An 18,829-nucleotide genomic window follows, 5' to 3' on the forward strand; every position below is an offset into this window, starting at 1 on the left:
TTCTTGCTTATTTTTCTTTTTTGATTCGTTTTGTGTTGTTTAGGACTTGTTAATGTTAATTGTTGGTTAGATAATGTAAATCGGCCTCCTCTGTACTTGTATTAGTCATTGATTGAGACAAAACCACATTAAATCGACGAATTTGTGTTCCGATCTGTGTTTTGTTTCGTCGTTCAGTCGACCGATTGACCTCCTAAGTCGACCGACTTACCGTATGTCGGGCGACTTTATAAGTCGATCGACTTGTATAAATGTCGGTCGACTGTCCTTGAAAATCGACCGAATTACATAGTATGTCGACCGACTGTTGTTTCCTGTATTTTTTATGGTTTTCGATTTAACGTTTTACGATTATTGTATATATGTTTGTATGGCAGAATAAATGGCTCAACTAGGTAGTCCAGTGAACGAAGACGTACATGAGGAAGAGGTGATTCTGTCCAAGAATCTTCCAGGCCTGACGGCAAGCGAAAATGCCAATATAGAGGCATGTCTAAACGAGGAAGGACCTGAAGCAAAGGAAGGCTTCGTTGATATTATCAAATTCTTGAAAAGGTCCAGGATTCATACTGCAATAACTCTAGAATGCAAGGCATACTACTCACACCAACGAGAATTCTGGAACAATGCTTCTATTGTCACTGAACAAGGAAGAAAGGTGATACGAAGCAGCGTTGGTGGTACAATTGTAAAGATCTCGGCACAGACAGTTCGTGAAGACTTAGGTTTTCCAGATAATGATTCTATGCCAGTCACACTGGATAGAACTAAGGTCCGAAGGTGTCTAGTAAGATGTGGATACTCTGGTGATCCAATGAAAGGTGCTGTTAAGAGAACTCGATTCTGTCATCAATACAAATACCTAACTTTGGTGTTGTTAAGATGCGTGAGTCCAATGGTAGGCGGTTTTGATGAGCTGAATGAGACTTATAGCTCAATGTTTGCATCACTAGTTCTTCATGCGGACTTCAACTTCTCCGAAGTAATTTTCAGAAGCATGTTGGTGAACGTGAAAAAGAAGAGCCACTTAATGTTTCCTAGGTTCTTGCAGGTGATGATTGAAAAGCAAGTGCAAGGATTGAATAAGGTTTGGGAGGATGAGATTAAGCTGAATCATCTGAACGATTTGACTTTCAATCGAGTCAAGCAAAAGAGAAGTCCGGATGAACCATTCAAGAGATTGGTTGGCCACCTCGCAAATGAAAACTATGTATGTCCACCAGGTGCTGCCTGTCGTCATGAGAACAGTACGTCTGGTAATGAAGATGATATCGTCGCAGTTGGTGAAGACGATCAAGAGGTTAATCAGCCACCGCCAGTTGTTCCAATTGAACAGATACTGGTTGATGAAGACGATGAAGGAGATGACCTTGACCCTGATCAATTCGAGCTGAGAAAGCGAAAACAATCTGAGGGTCCTTCGGTTACGACAAAGCCGAAGCAGAGGCGCATAAGATTCATTAAGAAGGCAAAAAGGACTGAGTCGTCCTCCGCTACTGAACAGCGACAATCACAACCACAACGACAACCTTCAGCTGCTGCTACTCAAGAAACACGTGCTGAAACTGATACAGGAGTTCATGCTGCTGCATCCACGACTGCTATTACACAAGATGCTGCGGTTTCTATATTAAGTGAGAAGGTTGTCAATATGGCTTCTGAATTTGAAAAGTTTAAAGAAAAAGCTGATGAACGAGAGAGAAGAAAGGATGCTGAGATTGCCAAACTGACCAAGCAGGTTGAAGATCAACAGGTTGAATTGAAGAAGTTACAAACTAAGTTTGATGCTCAGAATTTGCTGATTGTAAAGGCTGAGACTACAGCGAACAAGGCACTGTCGAAGGTGCTTGAGTGGGAAAATAATTTCGATATTGAGGCTGTTGATCTCGAGGAGGATATAGACTTTGGTAATTTTAACGATCAAGGCGAGGATGAGCTAGGTTTGGATATTGCTAAAGGCACAAGCGAGAACCCACTGTCAGTAATTCCTCTAAATATTGATTATTCTTTACGTGATTTTTTGGCAAAGCAGGATCGTCTGAATCACTCAGTTGTATTTGATGATTTAGAAGAAGGGGAGATCCCACCGGATCTAAGCGCTGAGGAGCAGGCCGAGCTAGTGCGTCAAGAGCAACAAGCATGTACTTCAGCTGACGCAACTGCTAGCTCATCTTTTGAGAATCGTTACGATTCTAGTGATGATTTTGAGGAAATTGTCGTAAGTAATGAAAACGACAAAGATTTTGATGAAGTAATTATTGAAGATGAACCAATAGGTGATTTTCAGGAGTACGAATGTAATAACGATAAAGATCTACCTACATTTCAAGACTACTTCAAAATGAATGAAGAGCTTCTAAACCGTAAATGCGAAGAAAAAGAAAAGACCGAAGATTTGCCTCCAGAGTTTTTACCGGTCAAGATAAATAAAGAAAAGATAGAAGTTCTAGAAGCTGAGTGGAAGATCCTGTTGAGGATCAGAAAATATTGTGAGAAGCCAGCGCCGGAACCTGAATGGATGAATTACATTAATAGACCGGCGAATCTTTTGGCTAAAGGAAAAATAATTGCGTGGGCCTACATTAAAGAGTTGAATATATACGCAATAAAGAAGGAGTACGGAGTGGATTACATCAAACATGGATACGAGTTCACGTCTCTACCGTACTTTGAATTTATGCAGGTGGCTAGGCTCAAAATGTTATATAGGGATTATGACGGAATTCCTAATATTGTCTGCAAGAAGATAAGACACTCGTACTTGTCAAAGAACTTTGAGGGATTCGGCCCTCAATTTCCCACGATCACTTATCGAACAAACAAGAAAACGGGCGAACGAAGAAAGATTGTCAAATACAAGCCAGTAAATTATATGAGAAAGGTTCCTGTGATGAAAATGCCGCAGAACTTTAGCTCACGTTTTCGCTGGTGGTACTACAATGAACGCTCAGAGGAGGCAGTCATCGTTTTGGACAAATTGAAGGAAGATGAGACAGACTCGATACGGGTTTTAGATCCCGTTTGGTTGAGAAATTGCTGTGAAGCTGACATCTTCACATTGTACTACAATCGGATGCTGTACAGGCCAGAAAATAGAGTTCAAGCACAACAGTACATTCGTGTTGCAAAGGTTTGCTATTTGAATAATATGGTTACAGATCCGTACAGAGATTGAAGCAGATCGAAGACTTATGAGGAACTAGGTCTTAGGGGGAGTTTGTTAGTGCATATTTTGTAATCCCTAGTTCCATGAACTTGAGCGTTTTATTCGATCATGTTGTAACCTGTAATATTGTTAAACGTTGATTGTCGATGTGTTATGTTATATTTGTAAACGTTTAAATATAATTCGTAATATTATTCGACAGTCGGCCGACTGACATGGTCAGTCGACCGACTGTCATCCACTGTCGACCGACATAGGAACTGAGGTATTTAAGCCTAATTAATCTTCATTAATTTGGTTAACAACTCTGCACATTACACACGCACGAAAACAGTTCTTGGTCGAGTCTCTCTCAATCTTCATGTCCAAATACCACAGAATGTCAGTCTAGGCTTCGTGTTTATCAAGATCTAGTCTTGGTTTGACTTGTACGAACCCGAAAACCCATAGATATTCGTTTAAGCTCTTTCTAGTGTTATTCCGCCTCTAGATCGTGTTAGGTTGATTCTAAGATCCTCTCTCAGCGTCTACATGGACAATCATACCTCTCCCTTAGGAAAAGCTTCCTATGTGATTTTGCTATCGTCAAAATCATCGTTAATTATAATAGTTTATTAAGTTCACAAGGATTATGGTTTCAGAGTTACAATGGCTGACCACTGAACCTCTGATGATTGATTTTCATATGAATGACTAGAGGGAGACTCAATCGTTTCACATTAAAATGGACCAGTTTGGGTTGCATCTTACTGCAAACCAGGTTGGAATGGCAAATAGATGCCAATCCCTTAGTGTTCACAACTTACAAAATTATTTTGTTCGAAAGAATCTGATCGTTATCTTATAATAGTTCTTGTCAGCTTGTTTAATATGTTAATAATTAATTAAGGAATTTAATGAAGAAAAAAGTTCCATTGGGTCAACCCCCATTACTTGACCCACCTTTTTGCCACATAAATTAATATTAATATTATATTAATGAATATTAAAGTGGCTTGGTTAATAAAAGATGATGGTAAAACAAATCCAATCAGCGAAAACCATATCCAAAGGCATGTCTGCAATGCGTTCGGTATTCCTCCAATCCCAAGTATTCAGGTCCTAATGTTTACAACAAAGTCAAACCTACTGCTAGTACTGATCTTATAACCAAAAATTCATATGTATACAGTTAAATAATAAGATGTAATGCACATCCTACTCAATCCTCATAAATTAATACATATAATCTCTCTGCACAATAAAAAAAAATAGTGGGAGATTATTTGGCATTAGCAGTAGCCATTTTGCAGACTTAGATTTTAAGTAGATTACAAAGAAGAACGGCCATTTGCTAGAAATGTAAAGGTTTATTAAAAGATATCAGGAGGCATGTTTCAAAGTCACAGAAATCAATCTTTTACCAAAAATTAAAGTACGGTAGCATCTTAAAAGAACCATATTGATGCATACAGCTTCATGTATATTGCTCTTCTAAAACATAAATGGTTTCAGACCTTGTAAATTGAAGTAGAATGTAAGTTATTAAGGAAATCAATGACATCACCAAATATTTTATGGAATAAACCGACAAGAAACCGCACCAATATGGCAATGATTAACAAGTATACTACATTGACCATACGATACTAGACAGTGACTATACGATAGAGTTTCAACACTTACGCACATTACTTTAGATAGAAAAACACGGTTCATAATAGGTTACCTGTTCGTCTAAGGAAGGCATCAAACAATCAAATCAGAACGCTTTCCCTCCTGAAATAGAGTTTATCCTCCTAAATCATACAAGGCCAATAATTGATTACCTTAATCAACCTGATTAGTCATTTCTAATTAAAAATATATGGACCACAAAACTCTCAAAAACTAATGTACGTATCAAAAAAGTATAACCACATGTTTAAGAGTAATCTATCAAATCAAATTTCAAATTAAAGATATAGTATGCCGTAATAAATTTCATCTCCCTGAAAGGACCACATATAGAGCATTCTTCAACTTTCATGTAAATCATGACTAAACCAGAAATTTCTAGATAAATAAATCATAGGTAACTTCGCGAATATTTCCTAGCTTCCATTTCAACAAGAAATCCAAAAATATATACAAATAACTTCTCACATTAACAAACCATATCAACTGAAGTCCTTGTAATAAAACCAAATTGTAATGAAGAAAATAATGAAAGTATCTGTGAACCACAACTTTCAGGACACGTCAAACAAAAGTTGTTTAAAAGAAGAAAACCAAATTTGATCTAAATTCAAGCCTAATATGTTAGTATGTCCCAATGTTCAGGAACAAACATATTTCGTATTTCGTTATAGACGACTAATTACTTTCACCATGCTTTACCAGTTGACATGTAATTAATTAACTGAACCCACCTCGAGCATTCGGCTTAAGGCACTACTAATTGATTTCAACCACTAACTGTTACACCTCAGATGACATGGCAAAAAATGATGAGTACTCAAGACTCCTGGGCCAAGTGTAGAAGAACTCATACCTCCCTCAAACCAGACACATTGTATAGTTTAGCTACATAATTTAGTAGGGTACATTCTTGAATATATGACCATACGAATGATAAATATATATATCTTTCCCATTACTTTCATTAGTCACTTTCGATACTTATCATCCGCCTTCAAAATACAATGGGGTGTCCATAAATGCCAATATGGCCCAAATATAAGTTGTAACATGGATTGTAACCTATAAACCAATGACAATTTATATAGAAAATAGGATATGCTTCTAAATAAGAGGGGGAAAAAACATGTGCATCTTCAATAGTAAATAGTGAAATATAAGCATAAGGCATATGAGTAGGAATGTACCACTTTATGTTACCAGGGAAAACAGGGACGAAAATCGGCTATCAAGTACTCGAACTTCCAATATTTAGTCCACTCCTTACTTTTGCTAGTCGTAAATGGTTAATTGGATTACAAACCTGTCAGATACATCAATTAAAATTTTCAAATGAAGTGATTCTGACCGGTTCAGATGTAAATCGTACCTAAACTACCAAAATACCTATAAATCAAATGTGTAATATAGTCACTAAATATATCAAATATATTCAATTATAACTTACAAGTCATTGCAGATTGAAGCAGGAAAGATATTTGAGCTTAAGTAAATATGTAAGAGGATAATGTTAATATTAAGAAAAGAATACTGAATCAGGTAGCGATTGTGTAATGAAACCTAATAATAATTATAACAGAATAAAAAACCGAGTGCGACGAGATCCGGAATTGGAGTCGATTTTTCATCGTCAATACCTTTGCTATGTCGGATTTTGCTTAATATTATTTGAAAAGGATAGGATATGATTCATGTCTGTGATACTGTGACTCTGTGAATGAGATTGCTAACAATTTGGGGGTAAATTTGGCGCCAAACTTACGAACCCTACCACCATCAATGTCACTCTTCAGAATTTACACGTTACAAACTTTTGCGAGTGACATTAAATATGGTGGCCTTGGTTGGTGAGTTATATAATCAAAAACACATAAGTATATTGTGTTATAAGACTTGGTAAAACTTGGTATACTATATCTATCAAATTGTCTACTAAATATTTATCATTTAGTCATCTTAAATTAGTATAAATAGAGCAATATGTAAGCTCATTTATACATCCCAAAATCATTTCTTTCTTGTATGTACTAAAAGAGTTAAATAGAGAGTTTGTGAGAATCTTCTAATTACAAGAGATATAAAGATTAATGTTTATACTTGTAATTAGAGAGAAGTGTAATTCCTATTATTCTTATTAGTGAAACGTTTTCTTTCTTTGCCCGTGGTTTTTACCCTATTGGGGTTTTTTCACGTTAAATCTCGGTGTCTCTTTATTGTCGCTATTTCATTTATTACTAGCGGTTTGCTATAATTCGGTGTCGCTTTTCTCGACAAGTGGTATCAGAGCTAAGGTCAAATATCTTGTGTGTATTAATCTACTTACTGTATGCTCTGTGGTTGCCACGGGAGTGGATCGTCCACATCAAAAAATAAGTAAGATTAATTTCACTCGATAAAAGTTCCCGGGTACTATTTCTCAGAAATATAGTATTGTCGAAAACAGTGGCGGAAGGACGATTTTTCTTCACCGGGGGCGAAAAAATTTTTTAAAACCGTAGCAACTTTTTTGGGCAAAATACGGAGTTTTTGGGACAAAAATTGGAGGTTTTTAGGCAAAATTTTGAGGTTTTTGGATAAAATTTGAAGGTTTGTGTGCAAAATTTGAAGGTTTTAGGGCAAAATTTAGAGAATTGTGGACAAAATTTGAAGGTTTTGAGTCAAAATATTTAGGTTTTGGAGCAAATGGCTTTTGGGTTTGGGACAAAATGAAAAAAATCCAAATTTTTACACTAAAATTTTGAAATCGACTGGGGGCGGGCGCCCCCCTGCCCCCCTCGAAAAGAAGATTGCGATTATAGCAATGTCTACGAAATTCGAAATTGAAAAATTTAACGGGAGTAATTTCTCGTTATGGAAATTAAAGATGAAAGCTATCCTGAGAAAGGATAAGTGTTTGGCGGCCATCAGTGGACGTTCCGCCGAAGTCACTGATGAAAAATGGGAAGAGATGGACGGCCAGGCTATCGCAAATCTTCATCTAGCACTAGCAGATGGCGTTTTGTCTAGCATAGAAGAAAAGAAGACGGCGAAAGAGATTTGGGATCACCTCGTAAAATTGTACGAGACCAAATCACTCCACAACAAGATATTCCTTAAGAGGAAACTTTATGCGCTACGAATGAATTAATATACTTCAATTAATGAGCACATTAATTCTTTGAATACTCTATTTTCTCAACTCGCTTCATTAAGTTGCAATATAAAGCCAAAAGAACGTGCTGAACTTTTACTTCAGAGTCTACCTGAGTCGTATGATCAACTAATTATTAACTTAACCAATAATGTCCTCTCGGAATATCTAGTCTATGATGAAGTTGCGGCTGCTATTTTAGAAGAAGAAAATCGGCACAATAACAAGGAGGACAAACAGGCCGGTTCACGACAAGTAGAGGCCTTGGTGGTGTCAGGAGGGAGATCAACGGAACGTGGCCCAAGTGGGAGTCACATTCATGGTAAACCGAAGTCTAAAAAGAAGAAGACCTATACATGCTACAATTGTGGCAAGAAAGGTCATCTGAAGAAGGATTGTCGGATTTTAAATAACTCTAATCCTCAAGGAAATATCGCAAGCATTTCAGAAGATGGGACTGCTTTGATTAGTGAAGCAGTGGTAGCAAATGAAGGCAGAAAGGCATTTGTTGATGTCTGGTTATTTGACTCAGGGGCTACTTTTCACATGACCCCTAGAAGAGAATGGTTCAAACAATATGAACGTATCTCATGAGGATCTGTATACAGTTGCAGTGATCACAAACTAAAGATCATTGGAATTGGAGATATCATTCTGAAGATGCACGATGGTACAATTCGTACTATTCAAGGTGTACGACACGTGGAGGGTTTGAAGAAGAACTTATTGTCTTTAGGACAATTGGATGATCTTGGTTGTAAGATGGAGATACAAGACAAGATCATGAAAATCATGAAAGGCGCAGTTGTACTTATGAAAGGAGAAAAGGTGGGTGCTAATCTATACATTCTGAAAGGCGAGACGTTACGGGAAGTGGAAGCATCCATCGCTTCGAATAGTTCAAGTGATAAAGCTGCTATAACATGGCATCAAAAGCTTGGACACATGTCTGAACAAGGTATGAAGATTCTTGTTGAAAGAAATCTTATTCCTGGTCTTACAAAGGTATCGCTACCTTTCTGTGAGCATTGTGTAATCAGCAAGCAGCATCGCCTGAAGTTTAACACATCAAATTCTAGAAGTAAATTGGTTCTAGAATTGGTTCACTCTGATGTGTGGCAAGCACCAATTCAATCCCTAGGAGGAGCAAAGTATTTTGTATCATTTATTGATGATTACACTAGAAGATGTTGGGTGTACCCAATCAAGAGGAAGGCAGATGTGTTTGAAGTTTTCAAAGTTTACAAAGCGCGTGTTGAACTTGAATCTGGTAAAAAGATCAAGTGTTTAAGGACGGATAATGGAGGAGAATACACTGGTGATGAATTTGATAAGTTCTGCAAACAAGAAGGTATCAAAAGGCAGTTCACGACGGCATACACTCCTCAACAAAATGGAGTGGCAGAGCGGATGAATAGAACCTTGTTAGATAGAACAAGGGCGATGTTGGCAACTGAAAGCTTGGGAAAATCATTCTGGGCAGAAGTAGTAAGTACTGCCTGTTACGTGATAAATCGGTCACCATCAACTGCGATTGAGTTGAAATCGCTGATGGAGATGTGGACTGGAAAACTAGTTGATTATTCTGACCTTCATGTATTTGGAAGTCCTGTGTACGCAATGTACAATTCTCAAGAAATGACAAAGTTTGATCCAAAGTCCAGAAAGTGTTTGTTCTTGGGGTATGCTGATGGAGTTAAGGGGTATCATTTGTGGGACTCCACAGCCCACAAAGTAGTCATCAGCAGAGATTTTGTCTTTACGGAAGACAAAGATCTTGAAGATGTTAGCACTTCAAAAGAAACTACACCGATACAGGTTGGAAATGAATTTCATAAAGATTCTTCTGAAGCAGTACCAGAGCACGATGAAAATCAAGTAGTCGTTGATGAAGCTCCAGCGACTCGTATTTCTAATCGGGAACGAAAACGTCCAGGGTGGCACTAGGATTATATTATGGAAAGCAATGTGGCATATTGTCTTCTGATAGTGCTCTGATAATGCTAAAAATGAACATATATTTCATAGCATTATTCCTCAAGAAAGACAAGCTTTTAGTTGAAATTGTTCTATTTACAAGTGATATTCGTTTAAATAATAAAAGGTGAAGACAAAAGACAGATTCGACGAATTGAAGACGCAAACGACCAAAAAGCTCAAAAGTACAAAAGACAATCAAAGAGGTTCCAATTATTGATAAGAAACGTCTCGAAATTACAAGAGTACAAGATTCAAAACGCAAAGTACAAGATATTAAATTGTACGCAAGGACGTTCGAAAATCCGGAATCGGGACATGAGTCAACTCTCAACGCTCGACGCAACGGACTAAAAATTACAAGTCAACTATGCACATAAATATAATATAATATTTAAATAATTCTTATAATTATTTAATATATTATATTTATTTATAAAACCGTCGGTAAACAAAGAGCCAAACTTGTGTGAGCTGTAAAAGCAAACTCCGCGACTCGCGAAGTTTGAAGGCCAAAAGGGCCGCGAGTCGTGGAGCCCCAATTTCTGAAACTCCCTATAAAAGCAACCGAATTCTGATCACAAAAATCATCTTTTTTTCCTTCTTCTCTCAATATATACGTAATATATATTTATAATTTATATTTTAATTTTAATTTTAATTTTAAATCCTAATAATAAGGGTATGTTAGCGAATGTTGTAAGAGTATAAGTCGAAATTATGTCCGTGTAACGCTACGCTATTTTTAATCATTGTAAGTTATGTTCAACCTTTTTAATTTAATGTCTCGTAGCTAAGTTATTATTATGCTTATTTAATCCGAAGTAATCATGATGTTGGGCTAATTACTAAAATTGGGTAATTGGGCTTTGTACCATAATTGGGGTTTGGACAAAAGAACGACACTTGTGGAAATTAGACTATGGGCTATTAATGGGTTTTATATTAACTAAACAATACCTTGTTAATTTAATATACAAACTTATAATTCGACGTATTTATATATAACCACATACGCTTGACTGGGTACGGTGGGCGGGATATCTATAAATACCAATAATTATTCATTTTACCGGACACGGAACTGGATTAATAGTTAATAGACTTGTTGAAACAGGGGTGAATTACATTCAAGGGTAATTGGTGTAATTGTTAACAAAGTAGTAAAACCTTGGTTTACACGCAGTCGATAACCTGGTGTATTCATTAAACAAAGTATTAAAACCTTGTTACAATTCGAATCCCCAATTAGTTGGAATATTTGACTTCGGGAATAAGAATAATTTGACGAAGGCTTTCGCTCTTTATATTTATGACTGATGGACTATTATGGACAAATCCGTATGGACATATTAAATAATCCAGGACAAAGGACAATTAACCCATGGGCATAAAACTAAAATCAACACGTCAAACATCATGATTATGGAAGTTTAAATAAGCATAATTCTTTTGTTTCATATTTAATTTCCTTATTTTATATTTAATTGCACTTCTAATTATCGCATTTTTATTGTTATTGTATTTAATTGCACTTTTAATTATCGTACTTTTTAATTATCGCAAGTTTATTTTATCGCACTTTTATTATTCGCAATTTCATTATCGTTATTTACTTTACGCTTTAATTTAAGTCTTGTATTTACTTTTATTATTTTACATTTGGTTTTAACTGCGACTAAAGTTTTAAAATCGACAAACCGGTCATTAAACGGTAAAAACCCCCCCTTTATAATAATAATATTACTTATATATATATTTGTATTTTTATAAAAGTAAACTAATATAGCGTTAAGCTTTGTTTAAAAAGATTCCCTGTGGAACGAACCGGACTTACTAAAAACTACACTACTGTACGATTAGGTACACTGCCTATAAGTGTTGTAGCAAGGTTTAAGTATATCCATTCTCTAAATAAAAAAATATCTTGTGTAAAATTGTATCGTATTTAATAGTATTTCCTGTAAAAATATAAGCTATTTTATATACTACTCTGCTAAAACATCAAGTATTTTTGGCGCCGCTGCCGGGGACCTCTTAAACGCCGGAAGCGCAACGCTAAATATTAAAAAAAAAAAAAATTTAGTTTACTTTTATTAAAATTCGTTTTTATAAAAATACGTTTTAAATATTCGAAAATATAAAAAGAAAAAATAAAAATATAACTATTTTTAGAAGTTTGATAAATATTTAAGTTTTATAAAGTTTCTTTAGTTTGTAAAAATATAAGTTTTATTTAATTTATTTTATAAATATATTTTATAAATATAAAAGACCGAAAAAAAATAATAATATAAATATATATAAATCTATTTTTTTTTAGATTGTTATAAAGTATTTTATTTTTATCTTAGTTATTAAAGATAAGTTTTATTTAAATTATATAAATATTTTAATTAGATTTTAAAACAGAAAATATAAAAATAGAAAATAAAAAAAAAACGCGTAAAGTTTTAAACTGTTCCAGGGTTGAATTTTGAAACCCCGCGACTCGCGGGGTTTACTGATTGAAATACCGCAACTCGCGGAGATATTCTGACACCGACAGAAACCCTAAACTGCATTTATTACGGGTAATTAATTATTATAATTATTATTAACCCTAATTATTATTATTATTATAATTAGTTTTATTTTAAGTTATTTAATTTATATTTTAGTTAAATTAGTTTAATTAAATTGTAAAATTAGTAGTTTTATAAAATAAATAATATAAAAATAATATTTTTATAAAAATTGTACTTTTTACAACTTTTAGTGTATTTTTATATTTTGTCCCTTTTCAATCGTTTTAGCGTAATATTTGTATTTTTAGCTCATATTTAGTTTTAAACTTAGTTTTTACCATAGTTATTTTTACTTCTAGATTTTTAGACTTTGCCGTAGAATTCCTTAAGTGCTTTTTCTTTAGACTAAGATTTAGGTGCTTTAGAATTTTGCGACGCCTTTTTAAGTTTTAGTTTCTTTTTAAGTTATTTCCATTTGGGATTTAGTTTTTCCTGTAAGCTTTAATATTTTTAGACGACTTTTTCCTATGTATCAATTATCATTCCAATTAGTAATCTCAATTTGCGATTATAATTTTAAGTTAGTTGTAGTAATAAGGTTAGGTTAGTCAAGTATTTTTAAGTTTTATAAGTTTCTTTTATTTTTCCGTCACCTTTTATTTTTCAATTATTTTTCTTTTTCGACCTTTTTCGACGAACTCTTTTTCTTTCTTATTTCTCGCTATTCTAGTTTTAGGACATAGATTTTTATTCTACTTCTTATCTAAATTTCTTAAAATTACGAAAATTTATTTTAAGTGGTTAAATTAATAGACATCAAAATTTTCTGGTTCGTAGTAATAGTTGGATTTGTACGTGGACCGGGTTATTGGAGCCAAACAGTCCTCAATTATATTGAGACCAAACGAATCCTGCCCCTCTGCTGCATCTTTTGGCTATTCGAAACGTGGGCAAAATCAGAAAAGTCTATTGATTGGATAACTTATTATAATTTTTCTTTCCTTTTTAAAACTAATAGGATATTCAGTGAATGCACCGAGCAAGACGTTCACCACCTTTTGTAAGTTCACCACCTGTAACTAGATCAAGACATTTAGCAAATATTACTGCCGTTGATTTTTCTTTAGAATCGTCATCCAGTCGACCAAGTACTCCAGTTCAAATTTCCGATAATCTATTTTTTGAACCCGACCTCACAATTGAGAATCCGGAGAATATTCAGGAACGATTCGTAGATCCTGAACCACTAAACTTTCCTCCGGAACCACCAATCATTCAAACAGAGATTGTTGAGGAACGAACCATTAAATCAGAATCCTCTAGTGATTCCGATTCAACAAATTCAATTATGAAGAATCTGGAACCTTTAAGTATGGAAGACCGAATGAGAGCTAAACGCACTGGCCAAGGTCACGCAATTACTCATCCAGACATTAATGCGCCAGATTATGAAATCAAAGGACAAATTCTACACATGGTGACTAATCAATGCCAATTTAGTGGTGCGCCGAAGGAAGATCCAAATGAACATCTACGTACCTTTAATAGGATCTGCACACTATTTAAAATCCGAGAAGTGGAGGATGAACAGATATATCTCATGTTATTTCCCTGGACTTTAAAGGGAGAAGCCAAAGATTGGTTGGAATCGTTACCTGAAGGGGCGATCGATACATGGGACGTTTTAGTTGAAAAATTTCTTAAACAATTCTTTCCTGCATCTAAAGCCGTAAGACTTCAAGCAGAAATTGTTACGTTTACACATAAACCAAATGAAACTCTATATGAGGCATGGACTAGATATGGAAAGTTATTAAGAGGATGTCCACAACATGGTTTAGACACCTGTCAAATAGTACAAATATTCTACCAAGGATGCGACATCACTACAAGGAAAGACATAGATATAGCAGCTGGTGGTTCTATTATGAAGAAAACCGAAACTGATGCTTACAAAATTATTGATAACACTGCTTCCCACTCACATGAGTGGCACCAAGAAAAAGATATCGTTAGATCATCTAAAGCAGCTAGAGCCGATTCTAGCCATGACTTAGATTCCATTTCCGCAAAGATAGATGCTGTGGAGAGACGAATGGAAAAGATGACTAAGGATATTCACTCAATACGAATTAGTTGTGAGCAGTATGGAGGACCACATTTGACAAAAGATTGTCTCATTATTGAATTAACAATGGAACAAAGAGAGAATATTTCATACATAAACCAAAGGCCTGGAAATAATTATCAGAATAATTATCAACCGCCAAGACCGATTTATAATCAAAACTAGAATTATAACAGAAATATTCCATACAACAACCAACAAGGTCCTAGCAATCAACAAGTATCCAATAATACTTACAATCAACAAAGACCTAATTTTCAAAACAAACCACCACAACAAACCGATGATAAAAAGCCGAATTTAGAAGATATGATGACGAAGCTAGTTGAAACTCAAACGCAGTTTTTCACATCTCAAAAACAAACCAATGAACAAAATGCTCAAGCATTTAGAAATCAACAAGCTTCTATTCAAAATTTGGAACAAGAAGTAAGTAACCTAGCAAGGTTAATAGGTGAAAGAAAACCGGGAAGTCTACCTAGTGATACAAATGCTAATCCCCGGAATGAAACAGCTAAAGCCATTACCACAAGAAGTGGTACAACACTTAAACCACCTGAAATACCTGTAACTTCTGATGAAGCTATTCCTACTCCACAAGAACCACAACCTGATCAAGATAAGGAAAAAGAACTGGTAGTTGAAAAGGTTAATGAAGATAACACAGTTAAGGCTAAACCTTATGTTAAACCATACCAACCACCACTTCCTTACCCGAGTAAAATGAAGAAAGAGAAACTTGAAGCCGAGCAATCCAAATTATTGGATATGTTTAAACAGATAAATGTAAATCTTCCTTTCATTGATGTGATTTCAGGAATGCCTAGATATGCTAAATTCTTGAAAGATCTAATCTCAAATAGAAAGAAAATGGAAGAACTCTCGGCTGTTACTATGAATACTAATTGTTCAGCAGTGCTGTTGAATAAGATACCAGAAAAACTATCTGATCCAGGAAGTTTCACAATTCCATGTTTTCTGGGTAGGCTTAGTTCAATAGAAGCATTGGCAGACTTAGGTGCTAGTATAAATCTAATGCCGTATTCACTATACGCTAAACTAGACCTTGGAGAATTGAAACCAACCAGAATAAGCATACAACTAGCCGATAGATCAATAAAATATCCTAGAGGGATAATGGAGAACATGCTAGTTAAAGTTGGTACTTTAGTATTTCCAGTAGATTTTGTTGTTTTGGACATGGAAGAAGATTCTCAAGTTCCTCTCATATTAGGAAGACCATTCTTAAACACGGCTAAAGCAATGATAGACGTGTTCGGTAAGAAATTGACCCTAAGTATAGAGGATGAGAGTGTTACCTTTTCAGTTGATAGAGCAATGCAACAACCGCAATCTGCAGATGATACATGTTATTATATTCAAACTATAGATGAACATGCAGAATTATTAGAAGAATTTCCAGAATTACAAGGAACAGGAGAATGTTCTTTAGGAGAAGGTAATGAACCAATTGATTAAGCTGAAATGTTAGCTACACTTATAGCTAATGGATATGAACCAACAACAGAAGAAATTCAAATGCTAAAAGAAGAAGACAGATATCGATACAAATCATCGATAGAAGAACCTCCGAAATTAGAGTTAAAGCCACTTCCAAACCATTTGGAATACGCTTATTTACATGGTGAATCTGAATTGCCTGTAATAATATCGTCTTCTCTTACTGAAAATGAGAAATCACAACTCATTTCTGTGTTGAAAGCCCATAAACCAGCCATTGCATGGAAGATTCATGATATTAAAGGAATAAGTCCTTCGTATTGCACACATAAAATACTTATGGAAGAAGGTCATAAAACGTATGTGCAACGCCAACGAAGACTAAATCCTAATATGCAAGATGTAGTTAAAAAAGAAATTATTAAACTGCTAGATGCAGGTTTAATTTATCCAATTTCTGATAGTCCATGGGTAAGCCCAGTTCAATGCGTACCTAAGAAGGGTGGCATGACTGTCATTACAAATGAGAAAAATGAGCTTATTCCTACTAGGACTGTAACAGGATGGCGTGTATGTATTGATTATAGAAAATTAAATGACGCCACTAGAAAAGATCACTTTCCCTTACCTTTCATTGATCAAATGTTGGAAAGATTAGCCGAAAATAGTTACTATTGTTTCCTAGATGAATTTTCCGGATATTTTCAAATTCCAATAGCACCCGAAGATCAAGAGAAAACCACATTCACGTGCCCTTATGGTACTTTTGCTTACAAACGCATGCCATTTGGACTTTGCAACGCCCCTGCAACCTTCCAAAGGTGTATGATGGCGATTTTTCATGACATGATAGAAGAATGCATGGAAGTTTTCATGGATGACTTTTCAGTCTTCGGTGATACATTTGAATCATGTCTAGTTAATCTGGAACGAATGCTTATTAGATGCGAACAATCAAATCTAGTACTTAATTGGGAGAAATGCCATTTCATGGTTAAAGAAGGCATCGTTCTTGGACATAAAATTTCAAAAGAAGGAATTGAAGTGGATAGAGCTAAAGTAGATGTAATTGCTAAACTTCCACATCCCACCAATGTTAGAGGAGTTAGGAGTTTTCTAGGGCATGCCGGTTTTTACCGACGTTTCATAAAAGATTTTTCTAAAATTGCCACTCCTATGAATAAACTCCTAGAAAAGGATGCTCCATTCATCTTTTCAGATGAGTGTATCAAATCTTTTAATATTCTTAAAGAGAAACTCACTAATGCGCCGATCATGATAACACCAAATTGGAATCTACCATTTGAATTAATGTGCGATGCAAGTGATTTTGCAATGGGAGCCGTTTTAGGACAAAGGATTGAAAAACGATTTCAACCTATATATTATGCTAGTAAGACGTTACAAGGAGCACAAACGAACTATACAACTACTGAAAAATAACTCCTTGCTATTGTCTTTGCTTTTGACAAATTTCGATCATATCTCGTTCTAGCAAAAACGGTGGTCTATACCGACCATTCTGCTCTTAGATACCTATTTTCAAAACAAGATGCTAAACCAAGATTAATCCGTTAGATCTTACTCTTACAAGAGTTTGATATTGAAATCCGAGATAAAAGAGGAGCAGAAAATCTCGCCGCTGATCATCTTTCTCGTCTTGAAAATCCCGAATTAGAAGTTCTAAATGAATCGGCCATACAAGACAACTTTCCTGATGAATATCTATTGAAGATAGATTATAATGAAATTCCATGGTTTGCAGACTATGCAAACTACTTAGTTTGTGGATTCCTTGAAAAAGGATTATCGTACCAAAGACGAAAGAAATTCTTCAGTGATATAAAACACTATTTTTGGGAAGATCCACATCTGTTTAAAAGTTGTCCCGATGGAATAATACGCCGATGTGTATTTGGAGATGAAGCTAGTAAAATATTAAACCATTGTCACACAGGACCAACAGGAGGGCATTATGGGCCTCAACTAACAGCAAGAAAAGTTTATGATGCTGGATTCTATTGGCCTACAATTTACAAAGACGCACACCTTCTTTGCAAATCCTGTGATGCTTATCAAAGGGCCGGAAAAATAAGTCAACGTGATGAAATGCCACAAAATGTCATCCAAGTATGTGAAGTATTTGACATTTGGGGTATTGACTTTATGGGTCCATTTCCAAAATCTCATAATAATGTATATATACTCGTAGCCATTGATTATGTATCTAAATGGGCGGAAGCACAAGCTCTCCCAACTAACGATGCACGAGTTGTAGTCAACTTTTTAAAACGTCTTTTTGCAAGGTTTGGAACACCGAAAGCTTTAATAAGTGATCGGGGTACTCATTTCTGTAATAATCAACTTGAGAAAGTTCTTAAAAGATATGGAGTAACTCATAAAATCTCCACCGCATATCATCCACAAACAAGTGGACAAGTTGAAAATACAAACCGAGCTTTAAAACGTATTCTAGAGAAAACCGTAGGATCAAATCCGAAGGAATGGTCCATTAAATTGGAGGATGCACTCTGGGCTTTTAGAACAGCCTACAAAACTCCAATTGGAACGACACCTTTTAGACTTGTTTATGGAAAAGCATGTCATCTTCCAGTAGAAATTGAACACAAAGCATTTTGGGCTTTGAAGACATGTAATCTTGATTTACATGAACCTGGACGTCTACGATTAAGTCAACTAAACGAATTAGAAGAATTAAGACATGAAGCATACGAAAATTCGTTAATCTATAAAGATAGAATGAAGAAATGGCATGATAAAAGAATCAGAAGTTCAAAAGA

The sequence above is a fragment of the Rutidosis leptorrhynchoides genome, chromosome 4 (assembly GCF_046630445.1).
Source record: "Rutidosis leptorrhynchoides isolate AG116_Rl617_1_P2 chromosome 4, CSIRO_AGI_Rlap_v1, whole genome shotgun sequence".
Classification (NCBI taxonomy): domain Eukaryota; kingdom Viridiplantae; phylum Streptophyta; class Magnoliopsida; order Asterales; family Asteraceae; genus Rutidosis; species Rutidosis leptorrhynchoides.